This window comes from Lathamus discolor, chromosome 3, assembly GCF_037157495.1.
Source record: "Lathamus discolor isolate bLatDis1 chromosome 3, bLatDis1.hap1, whole genome shotgun sequence".
Taxonomy (NCBI): Eukaryota; Metazoa; Chordata; class Aves; order Psittaciformes; family Psittacidae; genus Lathamus; species Lathamus discolor.
In genome coordinates this window covers 52479675-52497462 of record NC_088886.1, presented here as the reverse complement: position 1 = coordinate 52497462, position 17788 = coordinate 52479675, and the positions used below count along the sequence as shown (strand labels likewise).

The window sequence follows — 17788 nt, the reverse complement described above, 5'->3', positions numbered from 1 at the left end:
ACATACAACAAATATAATTAAGATATTCTCTTCCTTTTTCTCTTTTTTTCCTAAGTAATTTCTGCAATAATATAGCCTTATGGTTAGAATAAAATAACAGGAAGTGTACGTGGATAAAGATCTGTCCCTTAAATACTTGCCATAACACAAGACTGCATCTGATTAAGGAGGGCATAAGTGTAAAGCTCTCTTCATAATGGTTTAATAGAGAACTTGAATCTAAAAGTAAGATCTGAAGATAACCTCCTGATTTTTGTATAGGACTTTAGTATTTGAGTTGTGTGTATTTGTATGCAAAAATAACTGAGTCCTAAACTTCTGATTGTGTGTCAATCCTGTTGCAGTTATTCCATTTTTCTCAACAAGTTAAAGATTTATCAGACTTGCAGCAGACTGAAAGATTTAGCTAATCGGGGCCTTTCACTGGGCAGAAAGGGAGATGAGTATTGCTTATGTGGATGTGTCCCAGTGCAAAGGTGAATGAAAATAACGTAAAGGAGGAACTGTATGAACTTCAGGACTGTAATAAGGGCAATGAAATTGTAATTCAGTTGTATAAAATGTAAATTCATTCCCTTTGAAAGTAATAATAGGGATTTCAGCTCTAAGTGTGAAGCTCAACAGCTGGAAGTGTCTGAGGGAGGGGAGGACTTTGTGTGCTGTTTCACAGAATGACTATCAGGCACTAATGAGACAGAGCCATTAAAAAGATAAATGTGATCCTTCAGGATGCGTTGAAAGTTGCTCTTTTTTTCCTCCGAGAGAGGAAATATGAATGCCATTGTGTAAAGTGCTGTAGTGACACTCCTCAGAAAAGCTGACCGCAATTCTGATTACCCATAATTGTTTCAGAAGATGAGTTCAAATGGGAACAGGTAAAAGTTGAGTAGCATGAATGCATGTCTACTATCATGTAGTAGTGGAAGAGAGACTGAAAGAGTGCAACTGTTAAACCTCTGAAACTTGCAGAAAGTGATAGCTTTTTCAGGTTTTGTTTTGCTCTTCTTAAAGATCTGTTTAAATTTGGAACAAATGGGTTTTCTGGTAAATGGCAGAGGTTTGGCTAAGAACTAACAATTAGGAGGTTCTCCAGCAGCTTTTCAGTAAGTGCAGTTGGGGTCTGCAGTTCTGTGTCTGTTTTCTACTTGTCATTGTGTAAAGGCCTGTATAATCCCACACTGAGCTCTGTTTAAGGTGCTAAACTGGAAGACAGCTGTCATGGTTTAAACCCAACCACAAAAGCTCGTTCACTCCCTCCCCCCCCTTCTTGCCCTCCCCTTGCTCCTGGAGGGATGGAGAGGAGAATCAAAAAGAATGCAACTCCCACGGGTTGAGATAAGAACACTTTAGTAACTAAGGTATCACACAAATCACTACTGCTACTACCAATAATAGTAATGAAAAAGAAATAACAAGACGAAAGAATACAACACCTCAACACCAGCTGACCAATAACTCGCCCCACTCCCCCCAGCCGAGCACCAACCGATATCTCATCCAACCCTGCAGTCCCTTCCCTTCCAGGGTAACTCTGTTACATCCTGGGCATGGCGTGCTGTGGTATGGAATACCTCTTTGGTCAGTTTGGGTCAGGTGTCCTGTCTCTGCTTCCTCCCAGCCTCCCCTCCTCCCTGGCAGAGCATGAGGCTCAGAAAGTCCTTGGCCAGACCAAACATCCAAGCAGCAACTGAAAACATCGGCATTATCAGCACTGTTCCAAGGCCAAAAGATCAAAACACAGCACTGTACTAGCTCCTAAGAAGGAGAAAAATGACTGCTGCTGCTGAACCCAGGACAACAGCTAAGCCTGTAAGAAGTGTGTTTGGGAAAGAGTGTTTTCTGCATGCTCAATTCACACCTGTGAAAACACTGATACTGGAGAAAAGTGGCGTTGATGCAGAGGGTGCATGTGGGGTATGTATTGAAGAGGGTGACAGGTCCCAGCCATTAGGCTTTTCTATGTCGGTATTTTCCTTTTAAAAGATGCTCTTAATTCCACTTGTACAAGCTTCCTAGGAAAATAGGAAGTGGAAGTACTTAAATCTCTTTCACCCCCTTTTCCCAATTCACTTAGTTTTCTCCCAATAGTAGCAACTGAAGCTTAAAATTCAAGGATAGAGCTCAAAGTTCTTAAATGCTGGTCCAGGAGAGAGACATGCCTTAATACATACTCCTGCAATTAGTGTTTCTTGGTGGTTACTACACTTGAGCAGGTGGCTGTGGTGAATCTGACTTTGCAGTATTCTTTGCAAAGATTAATTTTTAACCAATTCTGTTTCTTTTTAAAGTATTGTAAAATGTTTCCTATCTCTTAACTGTTACATTAAATTTAGGTTGTTTATCTGTAACTGTGATCACGCAAGTGAGATATTAAATTAGATTTTGTGGATTCTGATATACAGCATTTACTGGTTGAGCAGAAGTGCCAGTAATGTAACTTGCAAGAACAGCAATAAAGAAATCTTTCAAGTCATCCTCAGATATCAGGAAAGGCGTGCCAAGTTCTTAGCAAGAGAGTGAATAAATGCGAGCTGTGGAGTGGACCGTAACAGACACTGAATTCTTTCTGAGAAGCAATCTTTTAGCAATTCTCAGGAGAATGTTGGGAACTTAAGGGAGTGCAGTTAGAGGCAAGGGAAGCAATAGAAACATCATTTAGTGTTCAATAATAATGGTGTGTTTTTTCATAATTACATGAAGATCTAGAAATGGGGTAAGTAAGAAAACACATAAGGCTAAATGGAAGGAGCTAGTCCAGTAACTATATACTGAGCTATAAGCATGACAGATTAAGGGCTTGGAAAAGCTCAAATTAGTTTGGTTTCAGGGTAGTGTTACACAATATTTCAGGTTTAACTTTTTTTTTTTTAAGAGAGGTATTTGAGAAAGTTATCTGTCGGAAAGTCATTTTTATCCCAAGTATGCTCAGATGTGTAATAAAGATATATGTTCCACATGTATAATTTTATATATGTATGCAGTTATATATAGAAGATATATGCGTTTCTGTATAAATTATGTAATAACAGGAGAACTGCGTTCTTGTAAATGCTGGTGTCTGCTTCAGACCAGAGTCATTTACAATCATCTCCTTAGAGTTATTCCTCTACCCAAGATTGCCCTTGTTCAGGCAACACTCACCCTTTCCTGTTAGGGTGGTGAGGCACTGGAATGGGTTGCCCAGGGAAGTTGTGAATGCTCCATCTCTGGTGGTGTTGAGGCCAGGTTGGACAGAGACTTGGGTGGCATGGTTTAGTGGGAGGTGCCCCTGCCCATGGCAGAGGGGTTGGAACTAGATGATCTTAAGGTCCTTTCCAACCCTAACTATTCTATGATTCTGTTCTACAGACTACCTTCATGCTATGCCTCTGTATTCTCACTGTTATGGGACCCATAGTAAGTGTCTATGCAGGGTCCACTGATGCCTCTCTCCAACTTTCAGCTACATTCTAACAAGGCCTCTCATTGCAAACCTGGAACATGAATAATAAAAGGTGTTGAGAAGCATGGATGTGGATCTGCAGGCAGCTTCTGCTTCAGGTGGAGGCTGGTGTCACTGTGAGCAATGCCAAGGGCCTCCATTTCCCATGCTTTTGCCTCTGTTTTCTGGACTACAGTCACCCTGGAGGTGGAAATAACAGAGGTTTGCAGTATCAAAATTACACACCTGTATTATTTCAAATTGAGCCCTTCAGGAGATAAGGTATCAACTGGGACTAACCACTAGATGGGGACATGTACATGTAGACTGTACTTTTAATTTTCCCAAACTGTTCCAGTAAGATTGGTATATAATATTGTCCTGGTTATAGCAAAGAGCAAGAGAAAAATCCATAATATTGTGTGCATAGCTGCACTTGTTTTTTCCCATTGAGAGATAAAATTCAGTAACTTATTGATGTGTATTGTGCAGTACAAGAGTTTTCACTGTGATAAGTTATTTTAAGTCAACTATAATGAAAAGCCTAAGGGAGATAACTAATGCAGTGTCATTTTGGTAAATGTTCTTATTTCTTTTTAATAACACAAGTGCTGCATGTAGGTGTTTTTTAGAGGGGGGAGCATGGTCAGCTTTATTGATAGTACAATTAACAATATGGCATACTATCACCATTTAACACCAGCCAGTAACTAAATACCACACAGCTGCTTGCTCACTTGCACACAGTGGAATGGGGAGACAATTGGTAGAGTGTAAGTGAGAAAATTCATGGGTTGAGATCAAGACAGTTTAACAGTTAAAGCAAAAGACACACATGCAAGCAAAGCAAAATGCCGGTGGTCAGGCAGGTGTTCAGCCATCTCCAGGAAAGCAGGGCTCCCAAGGGTTACTTGGAAAGATTAAACACCATCACTCCAGGAAGTCCGTCTGTCCTTCCATCTGTCCTGTTCTTCATTCCCACAGCTTCAAATGCAGAGCATGACACTGTATTGTAGGGAATATCCCTCTGGTCTGTTGGGGTCAGCTGTCCCAAGTGTGTCCCCTCCTTGCTTCTTGTGCACCCCCAGCCTGCTCACTGGTGTGGTGCAGTGAGGAGCAGAAAAGGCCTTGATTCTGTGTAGGCAACAATCAGCAGTAACAAAAACATCCCTGTGTTATCAACACTGGTTTTGATTCAGAACAAATCCAGAACATACCCCCATATTCGCTAATATGAAGCAATTTAACTGTATCCCAGACAAAACCAGTGCGCATACCATTGTAACATAGCACTTTATAGACTTCGTAAACAAAATGGTTACAGGAATAGCTGTGGGGTAGCTAAGTCAAGCACCCAAAAGTTAGGAAATACAAGAATTAAAGCGTGCATTTTAAGAATAAAGAACAGGTTGCAGATGACTCATTAGTTGCAGCAGTATGGTGTGGTCTTTAACTGCATTGTCATCATTAATTGGTGGTGTTACGTTATTCAGTGTGCTACTGGGAAATGCTCAGTGAGTGAGTGGTCTTCAATATTTTTATCTCACCTTAATTGTACTCAGCGTGGCCTCAACCAGCTGGGCTAAACAACAGCCACATGAAATTTTTTGCTTTTATGCATCCTCTGTGAAATGAATGGATGGCATTATTCCTATGTTACAGACAGAAGCGTGAAATGCAAGAAGTAGTATCTGCTGAAAAAAGGTACCAAATATATCTTTATTTTTCAGACAAATAAAAATACTCTGAGAGCCATGGAGATACTTTTATCTATGACTACATTCATGTACTTCAGTTGCAAGTCCTCTGTCCAATACCCTGGCTCCTTCATGCCAAGTGTTTTAAGCATTACATCTGATAAGGTAGAAGTTCTGTGAAATGCATCTTCTTGTATCATGTGATGCTGAATTATCCTACCTACCGGTCAAAAGAATTTCTTGTTTTTCTCCTTGCCCTTGACAGCCTCAGTTTTATGAAAGTTACGCCACTTTATCTTTCAGGGGATTTTGCTGCAAGCTGATTAACTCAACATAGCAGTCATGTTTTCCTATAAGACAAGTCTCTACGGAAATGAGAATTACATAAGCTTGCCAACTACCTCATATGTCCCAAAATGGGTATTACTTGGTTTAAAGTAAGACAGGTTATAATGTTCGGTGTTGCTGTCTAAAATGCAAATATGGGCAACTTGAGAGAGGCAAATTGGAGGCTATAGCTGCAATTTGCTCTAAAGGAAAAATTAGGGGAGAGCAAAAGAATTTTCTTAAATGTATCCATCATCTACTAGCAATAAATGTTACCTGGAAAAATGGAAATTACAAAGGGAGAATAATTTGACTGAATATATTGATTAAAGAGCTTGGAAAGTAAAAGTGGAAAGAGGCAGAAGAAAAATCCTGAATTACCTTTTAAAAGAGGGTAAACTGACTAATGAAGGCTTTCAGTTGAAAGTGAAGAATTGAAAGGGAGCTACTGAATCTAACAAGGGCTGGGTGTCCAATCTTCTAAAAATAATGTGAACAGAATTACGAAGACACTGCAAACTCTGATATCAGGCATGTTCCAGTCTCCTTCAAAAGAATATGCTTTGCATAGCACTATCATGTGTTTTAGAGAGCTCACGGAGACAGCCTACCTGTATGTTTTTTCCTGAACTCTCTAACTTTGTGGTGAAACAATAAGACTGATCCTTCTGAGTCTTATCCATTAAAGATAGTTCAGATGTTACCTTGTGCAAACTATGTCAAGCTTGAGGTGTTTCTGGTGAAAAGGACATGCAAAGTTTTGCTGAGCAGCTTTTGTGTGTGCCTGCCTGGCTTTCTTTTCATGAAGATTTTTCGTTATTAAGGTTACTTCTAACATACGTTTGACATGTCACTGTGAAAAATGTATTCTAATAGTTCTTGATTTATCTGTTTTGTATAGCTATCATGCTCCTCTTATCTGAGGGAGGAGCTTCTCTTTTGAAGAGAATGTTTTTGAAAGGGGCCTTTATTATCACCATTCAGTTATTTGACTTTTCTCATACTGTTTGCAGTTGAGCTGGTTGCAGTATTTTGCTATTACAAACTGTTTTATATGGCTTCTTCCATTCAGCATATTGAAAAGTGTTTTATTAACATTTATACAAAACCAGATTACGAAATCAAAGGCAGATGCACAGCTTATACAAAGCTATCACATACTTTCTCTGGAATGGAGCATCTGAATGCAGCAAAATGAATGAGGCTGACAGTTTGTGATAGACTGAGTTTGAAGGAGTTTCATAGTGGTTTGTAGTGAAGTTTAAAGTTGAAGACAAACTGAAGCTTATTATGTGCTCAATTATGGAAATAATAATGAAATTGTTTATAAAGCCAAGATTCTTCATCTTAACAATAGCAATAAAAATGTATATTTTACTATATTACACAACTTGTGGATCTTATTAGTCTTAACTCTCTTGCAAAGGAGGTTGAGTTAAACTATACTGATTTCCAGCTATACAAAAAGCCTATGTGCACTCAGCATGGGCTAGCATGAATCCTTATGTTCTAAGGAAGAGCTTAATGATTGCCCAGAACATGAGCAAATTTTTCAAGAAAAACGAACTGTATAGTAAAGTTGACAGTGTCGGCAAATAGATTTGCTTATGACACTTACTATTGGCCAGCTCTGGTGACTCTGCAAAAAGGGATAAATAAGGTCTGTCAACCATCTAACGGCATAAAAATGCCGTAGGAAAAAAGCCTACAGATTCCACTGATAATGAGCGGACTATGAAAGATGCAGAGTTTTGGTGTGCCTGTTTCATAAATGTGGCTTCTGGTTTTGCCACCCCCTCCCTGTCTCTTCACTATGAAGAATGAAAACCTGGGGAATGACTTCCGTGTCGGACAACGTGATGAGATAGTGCCATCTACAGGTGACACATCTGTTGCATTTGCACTGCGCTGGAAATCATCTTTGGAAATATTCCTCTGTACAGCACCAGTATTTCAGGCTTTCTTTTGAACTCAAAGGGCATACTTGTTATAGTCTGTGGGAAGTACATGTAGCTGCAGGGAATGTAAGAAAATTCCTGTTCTGTTTGCATGGTGCGTGGGTACAGGTAGCTTGGAAGGTACTGAGAATTAAAGCTCTTGTCCGAAAATATTTATGCATATGCAGAACTTTGTGCCCTGAGTTCCAGAGGTCAGGTCACAAGCAGAAAAGCTAGCATGTGTATTCAGTGCCTATTCATGAAGGCTCGAGGTTGTTATGGATTTCTCTGCTCTACTCCCCACCCCATGTTAGGATAATATGACAGGAATGTAGGATTCTGGTTCGTTGTTTGGCTATTAAGCTTTGGATATGACCAACATGTTTTAATAATAGCTTCAATTTAGCTGTCATATTGAATGCTTCTGTAATTTTTATCAATTTATTTTATGATGAATCAAAGTATGTGGAAAGAGTAGTACTGCTTAAGTTAGCATAAGCATAAAGATTTTTAACCATTTTAGTATTATTATTTCCATGGCTCTTCAGATGTCCTCACTTTTAAGGTACTTGTTTGTTCACAGGATCTGAAAGAAGATTTGAAGTCATTAACTCTGCATTGGACTTTGTTTCAGGCTTAATTGATTGTTAAAGGTTATTGCAGAATAGTCATGCTCTAAGAGATAATGTGCTAGAAATAATCCTCTCTGAAGAGCTGTGTGATGTACACCACTGAAGCAGGAAATGGTGATCTCTTATTAAACAGATAAAAAAGCCTGAAAAATAAGTTTAAGTTGTATAAATCTATTTTGGAAGCATGATCAAGTGCAAGCAGACACTGGTTTTGGATTTCTGTCTCAAGTGCAGAACCACTTCTTGACTAGCTCTTGTCAATATCATTACAGTAAGTCAGCAAAGGAGGTCTGTACACTATCTGAGTCATGAAGGGGATGAGATATTTGAGGTCATTGGTGTCCTGGTTCAAGAAAACATTAAAAGTCTTACTATTATGTAGGTCTAAGTCTGACTGCATTTCATAGAAATGCCATTATTAAAAACTATTAATTACAAATAAACGGGTTTTAGCTCTGAGTTTTCACATACCTTTATCTGCACCTTTGAATACAGCTCTTCAGGGAAAGGTGACTGAAATATGCAGGTAAAAACACTCAGTTGCAGAGAATCTGTGTGTGTGTCTTTTCATGTTAGACACATCTATAATTTTATTGCCTTATCTCTCTTGACAAGACTTGCGTCAAACACCTGTGTCTAGCCTTAATTTCTCATGATAATGTTTTTTTTGAAACGCACTTTTCAAAGGGGGCTTGTTCCTCTGGATAATGGCTATTTTAGTGAAATTGCACAGTAGAGAAGAAGGGTAGAAGGGATTTTTTTTTTTTTCAGTTATTTTAAACTAAGTTGTATGCTTGAGAGATGATCAGAGATAGTAAGTTGGAAAGCATCAGCAAAATTTGAATGATGATCAGGAAGCTGATGCTCTATCCAGTCTTCCATATGGCTCTTCACCCAATTTTCTCCACTAACTATACTTACAACTGTGGAAGCTCTTTCCTTCTTTTATAATGTTATTTCTCCTCCCATTTCCCACTAAGCAATCTCTTTTATCTCTCTCTCATTCTCTTTTTCTTTATTTTTATTTGTTTTGATAGTAATTTTTTCTCTGCCTTTTCAATCTGAACAGCTCAGAACTTATCAGAGAAGTTGACTTGGTATCAGGGGTTTTCTTGACCAGCACAGTGACCAGAAATGCTGCGTGATTTTACCTCATTAGGTTTTTGTATTGTTTCATTCACCACTAACTTGAATACTGGACCATGCTAGACATATTGCTGTGGTAAGAAGCTCATTGTGTTTTCCACTGGACATGAAGAATCCTGAAATGCAAAATCTTTTCAGGCTAACTCCAGTTTATGTTTTGACCATTAACTTTCATACTGTAGAATTTTTATGCTTTTTCAGATCTATTAAATGAACCAAATTGCTGAAACAAGTCATAGATTAAAAGAATAGGTAGGGTTGGAAGGGACCTTAAAGGTCTTTTATTTCCAAACCCCCTGCCATGGGCAGGGACAGCTTCCACTAGACCAGGCTGCTTGAAGCTCTATCCAACTTAATACTGAATACTTCCAGTGAGGGGGCAACCACGGCTTCTCTGGGAAAGCCTATAACATTCAGTTCAATGCTCCTCATCAGAGTCTGAAACTGGCAAAATCCTGAGCTCTTGCTTGTCCTCGGGCAGCGAGAGGTAAGTGGCTAAGAAGCCACTAAAGAGACCAGAAGGAGAAGAAAGTTACCTGATGTGTTGGCAAGTAGAGAAGGGAGACAGTCTGGCAAGGTGGAGAAGGAAGCTAAAGAAATGAGGAATTGGCAAGGGGTTAGGCACGTCTGAGGGAGGAACAGGTGTATGTCTCCTGGGAGGTGGTCCCAGTAAAATGGATTACCAAGTACTGATCCAGCTTGTTATTCATGCTCTTAACTTCAAACATACGAAGTCAATGCACTTAAAGTAAGTGCATTTGAAGTACCTCTCTGAATCAGAGCCAAAGTAACTGTTTAATATAGTCCTTATACGTATTTAACTTTTCTGTGGGGCTTCTGTGAGATGTAGCTTTTAAGTTTGCAGAATCCTGCATGCTTTAGTATGAGAGAAAATTCACCCAAATTAACTCCATTGGCTGCACAAATAAATAACATATTTGTAGAATTGTGCATTTAAGTTTTGGCTATTTGACTTGACATATTCATTTGTTGCGCTTTGCTCACAATACATCCTTTGTTTTGTTTTGTGCACTGATAATATATGGTCTGATCCAAAGCATACTGAAGTTAGTAGAAAGACTCATTACTCCTGTTGCTTTTAAATCAGACCTGTAATATATTCAATGGTCTGGATGAAAAAGTATAGCTTTTGAATATCTGCAGCAAGAGAGGGGCATTATGCAGCTTTAATACTGGAGTGTCATAAAACTTCAAGAACCTGCTTCTTGCCTTTTTTGTAAATTAGAGCTATTTTTATTACACCTATAGATTTGTCAAAATGCAATTATTCTTTCTACTCTTAAAGGAAGAGGTTAGCACTCTCTGAAGTTAACAAGATCACTATGGTAATTATTTCTTCTGTTATTTCCATTTATAAAGGTCTACATCTTTTTACTGCTACTGCTACTGTTGCCTCCAGGGTCATTTTCAGGAACTTATTCTGATTCAGTCTGCAGATTTGCTATTGAAATGCATATAAAATGGGCCTGCTCTGACAATATGTCATGCCAGGATGACAGAATATGATCTGGTTAAGTTTGCTCCCCAAACTTATGACACCTACTAAATGACACTTCCAGATCATTACTATCAAATGTGAGTTAAATTGGAGCCAAATACCCAAATCCAGGAACCATAAAGTATTTGCATTCTTTAGTTTTACTTGTATGATCCTACCCTTTGTTGGTGGGATGAGCCAACATTAGACAGAGCTGGGAGTTGGGAATTGTCTTTGTGGTTCAGGGAATTCAGTAAGCTCAACACAAACTGATAGGCTTTCAATTGTATGTTCACTGCAGAAACCAGTAGGTTGATTTCCAGAGATGCTGAGGGTGGTACGTTTTCTATTTTCATCGTGGAAGAAAAATAATCTGATGAAAGCAATTGAGATTTGGAGCAGGGCTCTGAAGAAAATAAAACCGAAGATGCAGCGGGAAAGTATAGTGAGCTGTACTGGACCCTTCCAACATCACTGTGAGGCACAGCCCTGTTAGGTTGACACCAAACTTGAATTGTGCTTTGTATTTTTTTCCAGCAAAGGCAAGTTTTTCTAACTTTTGTTTTGATTTGTGACATCTCAACACAATGGGGAGTATAAAGCCAGTTTGTAAGGGTTAGCCATGATCTGAGATCAGTAGAGAAACTTTGCAGAGACTGAAATGTCATTTAAGACAAAAAACCACAAACAGCTCTAGAGTCTCAGATACTGAGTTCTGTATGCTAAGTAGACCCTGTGTACGGTTTCAATTACTTGGGTGTGTATAGGCCTCAAAATTAGTGATTAGTCTGTTTTCCTTCAGCCTATTCTCTTTGACAGATTCAGCAAATACAAAGCAGCTTTCTCAAGAGCTCAGTATTAAACAGTTTTCTTTCCTGGTGATAATGACTAGAATTGTCAAGAGTTAGCATGACCTGTGCTCTGCTGTAATTCTTAGTGAAATAAGGAATGGACACTGCAGTTGGAAGTCTGGTTGGTTGATTGCTCACTTAATCATGGTGGCTTCCCAGTTCACCCATCAGCCTGACTAGTTTGCTCCCCACTAGCTTGAGCTGCTTCAGCAGTTTCAGTTTATGTTCCAGCAGTTTTACTTTCACCTCTGTATGCCAACGTCTGTAGGTGACTGCTGCATGAGTTTGGAGGCATTTCAGCCATTCTTAGCCAGTTACTTTGTTTACATCTAGTTCTTGCAGAATAACTTCCTAAGTGTATCAGACATATGTGGAATATTTCAGTGTCCTGGTAATTGCACTGTAAGGGCCAGGTTCATGCTTGCATCTCTAACACTACTCAGATTGTGTTGGGTGTTGGTCTTTTATCCACATGTTTGAGCTATGGTATGTATTCTTTTTGCCATATTTGGGAAATGCAATTCCGAAGTTGATTATTGTCACTTTTCCTTTCATTCCTGGTGTCTCTGTTCTCTTCTGTTGTAAACATTACAGTATACCCTGTCAAAATAGCAATCTACTTAGAGAGAGATTGTGTGCTCACAAAAAGTCACATCCTAGAGAGCTGATGGCTGCTGTGAACGTTCAGTATTACCAAGTAACAGGACTAACCTTTATTGTAGAGTCAGGATATCTATATTTGTAAACCATCTACAACAGGTAGCCCTGGTAGACTTTGTTTAATAGGATTTTATCACACCTCTATGAGCAGCTGAAATAAATTAGTTTTTAAAAAGTGCTATATCGCGTTAAATAGGGTTATGTGCAGTTATCCTCTGTCATGTGAAATAATTCACAGTCTCACAACATGCAAGCTGGGAAGCCACCCCCAGGCATTTTTAAGATGGTTTTTTTTTGTTTGGGTTTTTGGTGTTGTTTTTTTGTTTTTGTTGTTGTTGTCTGTTGGGTTTTTGTGGGTTTTTTTTTCCTTCCTATCCTTAGAAGTACTGGAAATAGCAATTTAAACATAACGCATAGCCATGTATAACAGTAGTCAGGTGCAGATTTTTCTCTCCTTTAAACCCGATCCTGTGATCTTTATTAACATCAGAAATATATGCTAACTTGTATCGTGGTTTAAACCAATCCACACAGCTCGTCTACTCGCCCCACCCCTGACCCTCCCTGCTCCTGCAGGGATGGGGAGGAGAATCGAGAGAATGTAACTCCCATGGGTTGAGATAAGAACAGCCCAGTAACTAAGGTATAACACAAATCACTACTGCTACCACCAATGATAATATTGATAAGAGAAAATAACAAGAGAATACGATACCACTGCCGAACGAGTTCAACACACACACACACACCCCACCCCGCCCCGGGCAACTCCCAGTTACCTCCCTGGGCATGACGTGCTGTGGTATGGAATACCTCTTTGGCTAGTTTGGGTCAGGTGTCCTGTCTCTGCTTCCTCCCGGCCTCCCTCGTACCCAGCAGAGCATGAGACTCACAGAGTCCTTGGCCAGAATAAACATTACTTAACAACAATTAAAAACAATCGGTGTTATCAGCTCTCTGCCCAGGCTGGAAGTCAAAACACAGAGCTTGCACCAGTTACTAAGAAGGAGCAAAACGGCTCCTGGTAAACCCAGGACAACTTGGAAGAAGTTCAGTGCTTCTTTTCAAGCTGTTTTTCATTTAGGGTACCTTAACATTTCTTGGCTTCTAAGAGATTTGCATGTGTATGGTATAAAATGTATCTTGGGTAAGAGTTTTAACTGAATCCTTTAGCAAATATCAGGACTCAACAGCTAAATTAATGTTATTGATAAATATATTTTATGGGCACACAAAATTAGCATAATAAGTCTCAGTTTATTATGGATTGCTAGGTGTTTTCTTATAATTGTCTTATCAAATTGTCAATACTGTGTTAGGCGGAGATTGAATGTAAATATTTTATATCTTAGAAAACTTAAAATCGGTAAAACTGTACGTAACTGGATCTCTGCATTCTTGAACTCTGAAACCACAGAAAATACTGCAGAATTAAGAAGGCACAGGCCTTTCTTTTTTTTTCTCTTGTCATCCCCAAACCTGGTAGGATTTACAAAATAAAGTATATTGCAATGAATATGCTTATTAGTTCTATGCAGGAGTCTTTGAAATTTAGTAGTTCAAAACATTGATAAAACAGACTCTAACCTGATCATAAGCTGCTTGTATGTTCTGTAAAACATAGGTTTTCTGCTTCTTCAGTATGAATTATCATAAGAAGAGTCAGGAAATTCTGGGAGTGAGAGTAAGAGTGCATGCAAATGTATACTTAGAAGACAAAAGTAGTGTCTTGGTATTATTTAGATGGCTATTTTAAAACTTATTTTCTGTATATACTGTATATGTCTGTCTTAAATTTGAAGAATATAGATAACCTTTTTAGTTTTAAAGCTGTATATGTTCATGTATATGAATATATATAAAAGCAGTAAGAAAGCTGTTCTCAGGATTTCCAAAAGAGCTTAGTTTTGCTACTCAAAAGGAGTGACATCCTTCATGTCTCTCAGCCTGAATAGGTATAAAGCCAGTTAACTCTTTAGTTCCAATCAGAGGGCTCTAAAAGTTAAAAAATGAAAAAAAATTGCAAGTAAACACCCACACTATATGTGTAGAAAGGTTAGTGTACTGGTTTTGCACCTGACTGATCCATTGTGGAATATCAACAAAGTGATTAGAAATAGACGGCCAAATAACTTTAATGAAAACAGAACCATGAAATATGAGTTCAAGTAAATCTTTCCAATGAGAATAAACCACTCTTAATAAGTGTGGCTTAATAGAATATAATTGTTTTAATTATGATTTGACATACTGTCATTAACTATACAGATAGTTCCTAACTTGTTTAATAGGATATTAATCCCATAGCTGTGCAGCAGTATGTAGAAACTGTGTGGTATTCAAATGGTAGCATCGGTTTTCTTTTTCCCCAAAGACTTATTATGGAGACAGAATGCTCTTATAGTTACTGATTTAAGAAGTTGCTTTGATTTTCTGTGTAGGAGTTTAAGCTGGTGTATCACAGTAGTTCAGCAATGCTCACATTGACAAAACCAGACTGTCCTTCAGACTTCTGAAGCCCATTTCAGAAGCATTTGGTTTTGCCATTTCACCAGCAGAAATTACTGAAGGACACAAATCTATCTCCTTTCCTTTGAACACAGAAAAAGCCTCCCAGGCAGAGGTTTCAGTTCAGCACATTCATTACCTTTTAATTACTTCTAAATTGCATTGTGACCTGCTGCATCAATAGCTGATCTAACAGAAACTAGCACAATCTGTGCATATATGTTGTTAAAAGCTTAACTGGCAGTTGTTTTGCTACTGGACTGGGTAAAGGGCACTTCATGAAGGACAATGTCATTTTGGGATGCTTTTCAATAACATGTTAACATTACTTGGAAATGTCTTTAAATATCAGCTTGTTTATATGCCAGAAATGTTTCTTTGAAGTGATGAGCAGCATAGAATTTAGTTATATTACTATCAGATATGAATATATATATATTTTAAGTTTTACTTCTCACTGACTAAATGTAAAAGCTTCAGTGTCAGCTGTGGCATGTAAGAGCTTCCATGGAAAATGCACTTGCATGCAAAGTCACAACTGAATAAAACATTTTATTTAAGATTCTAAGCCATGGTATAAAAATCACCCTTGGAGGAAAGATAAGCTTGAATACGTTTTAGGCTGAGCCACAGCAGGCATGATGCTGTAAAAGGTAAGCTATCATACCAACCACTGCGGAAGCTAAGGTATAAAAATCACAGCTCCCCTGGAAGACTTATTCAAAGCTATTTTGCAATCACTTCCAGAATGTAACCACACCATCCTAGCTACCAATAATTTCAGCCAGCTAGCATGTGTTTGTTATTCCTTAGTTTTTCCCTTTCCCCACCCCCCCACCCCCCGTAAAAAATTACCATGAACCTAAGTGTGGTGTTTACTCTATTGCAAGCGCACATTTAATCTTTATATTTAGTAATACGTGTGTGTAGGGTAAGTGCAGCAGTTGTTCCCTTATATCTTTTTTGGAAGCTGCTCTTTTCATCATTTTTTGCTTGGAAGAGTGTTTGGTTAACAGTGAAGAGCAACACTATTTTTACGTGGCAGCTTCCTTTGAAATTGCCCTACTTTAGGAAATGTATCTGTTATAATAGCTTAACACCAATGAGTTCTCTGCTACATTGTGGCTTTGTGTTGTAAGACATTTTCTGTTTTAGAGCGAAATATCATCTGGATTGCTCCACAGGCTTCACCAGCTCTGCAATATGGGATGCTGGAGGGGGACTCAAAAGAAGGTGGTTTGACCCAAAGAAGTTCCTAGTTGAAAGGAAGAAGGCAGAGAGTTGTGGTCAATGGCGCAGAATCTAGCTGGAGGTCTGTGACTAGTGGAGTTCCTCAGGGGTCGGTGCTGGGACCGGTGCTGTTTAATATTTTCATCAATGACCTGGATGAGGGAACTGAGTGCACCCTCAGCAAGTTTGCTGATGACACAAAACTGGGAGGAGTGGCTGACACACCAGAGGACTGTGCTGCCATTCAGCGAGACCTGGACAGGCTGGAGAGTTGGGCGGGGAGAAACTTGATGAAATTTAACAAGGGCAAGTGTAGAGTCTTGCATCTGGGGAAGAACAACCCCATGTACCAGTACAGGTTGGGGGGTGACCTGCTGGAAAGTAGCGAAGGGGAAAGGGACCTGGGGGTCCTGGTGGATAGGAGGATGACCATGAGCCAGCAATGTGCTCTTGTGGCCAAGAAGGCAAATGGCATCTTAGGGTGCATTAGAAAGGGTGTGGTTAGTAGGTCAAGAGAGGTTCTCCTCCCCCTCTACTCAGCCTTGGTGAGGCCGCATCTGGAATATTGCGTCCAGTTCTGGGCCCCTCTGTTCAAGAAGGACAGGGAATTGCTTGAAGGAGTCCAGCGCAGAGCCACAAAGATGATTAAGGGAGTGGAACATCTCCCTTATGAGGAGAGGCTGAGGGAGCTGGGTCTCTTTAGCTTGGAGAAGAGGAGACTGAGGGGTGACCTCATCAATGTTTACAAATATGTAAAGGGTAGGTGTCAGGATGATGGAGCTAGGCTTTTTTCAGTGATATCCAGTGATAGGACAAGGGGCAATGGGTGTAAACTGGAACATAGGAAGTTCCACGTTAACATCAGGAAGAACTTCTTTACTGTAAGAGTGACAGAGCACTGGAACAGGTTGCCCAGGGGGGTTGTGGAGTCTCCTACACTGGAGATATTCAAGGCCCGCCTGGACAAGTTCCTGTGTGATGTACTGTAGGTTACCCTGCTCTTGCAGGGGGGTTGGACTAGATGATCTTTTTAGGTCCCTTCCAACCCTTGGGATTCTGTGATTCTGTGATTCTGTAATATGTCTATTGACTAAAATACACTTATAGATAGAAATGTTAAAATCACTCTTTTAGGTTTTAAGGGCATTGTTTATTAAATATTTTTTTTTTCTTCAGAACAGGCATTTCCCAAACATGCTGGGAATATTAGATATCGTAGATGTCCTTGAACTGCAACAGCATCACTGAACCCATCCCATGTTTCAAATTGATGTTTCTTCTACTATGATATGAGAGCGACCCCTGGAGGCAACTGGGTGCTGGAAGTGGCACATGGAGTAAACTGTTAATGCTGAAAATGAGAAAAAAAAGGAATAGGTTTTTTTGCAGTTATTGTTGGTGCATGGAACTACCGGAGACTGTAGAGAGGCACATCAATATATATTTACTGCAGGACAGACGGATACCACATCCAGATAGTAGTCAAGACCGCAGGTCATATTCCAGTTTAGTATCACTACCTTTCAGGTTGTGTTCTTCATTTCAGGTACTCATGTGAATGTAGATACTTATTAGGGCCCTGAGAGATGAGAATAAAGGGTATTGCGACTGCCAGTGACTTTTGTTTTCCTTTGTACGACATCTACCTTGGCTACTACCGCACCCCGTATGTCCGCAAAACATTCAGGAATGTTGCAGACTGAAATGAAATGCTTGGGTGGAAATTATATAGAATACTGTAATTTCCTTTTTTCTGGTTAGTTATTAATGAAATTATTAAGCTAATTATATTTCCATTGCATATAAAGGAAAATTGTGACTGAATATCCATAGCCACAGTTACGTAAATTATCAGATTACATAGCTATACTCTTTATTACG

General features: G+C 39.3%; 1 long non-coding RNA gene across 1 annotated transcript in view; it reads left to right on the top strand.

The window, feature by feature from the left end:
* The window catches only part of LOC136010993 (uncharacterized), a 32344-nt gene extending 14823 nt beyond the window's left edge, over window positions 1-17521 (top strand). Inside the window, exon 2 of the long non-coding RNA XR_010611133.1 lies at window positions 17084-17521. This is a non-coding gene — a long non-coding RNA (uncharacterized LOC136010993). The remainder of the gene's footprint in view (window positions 1-17083) is intronic.
* The last annotated feature ends 267 nt before the right edge of the window (window positions 17522-17788 follow it).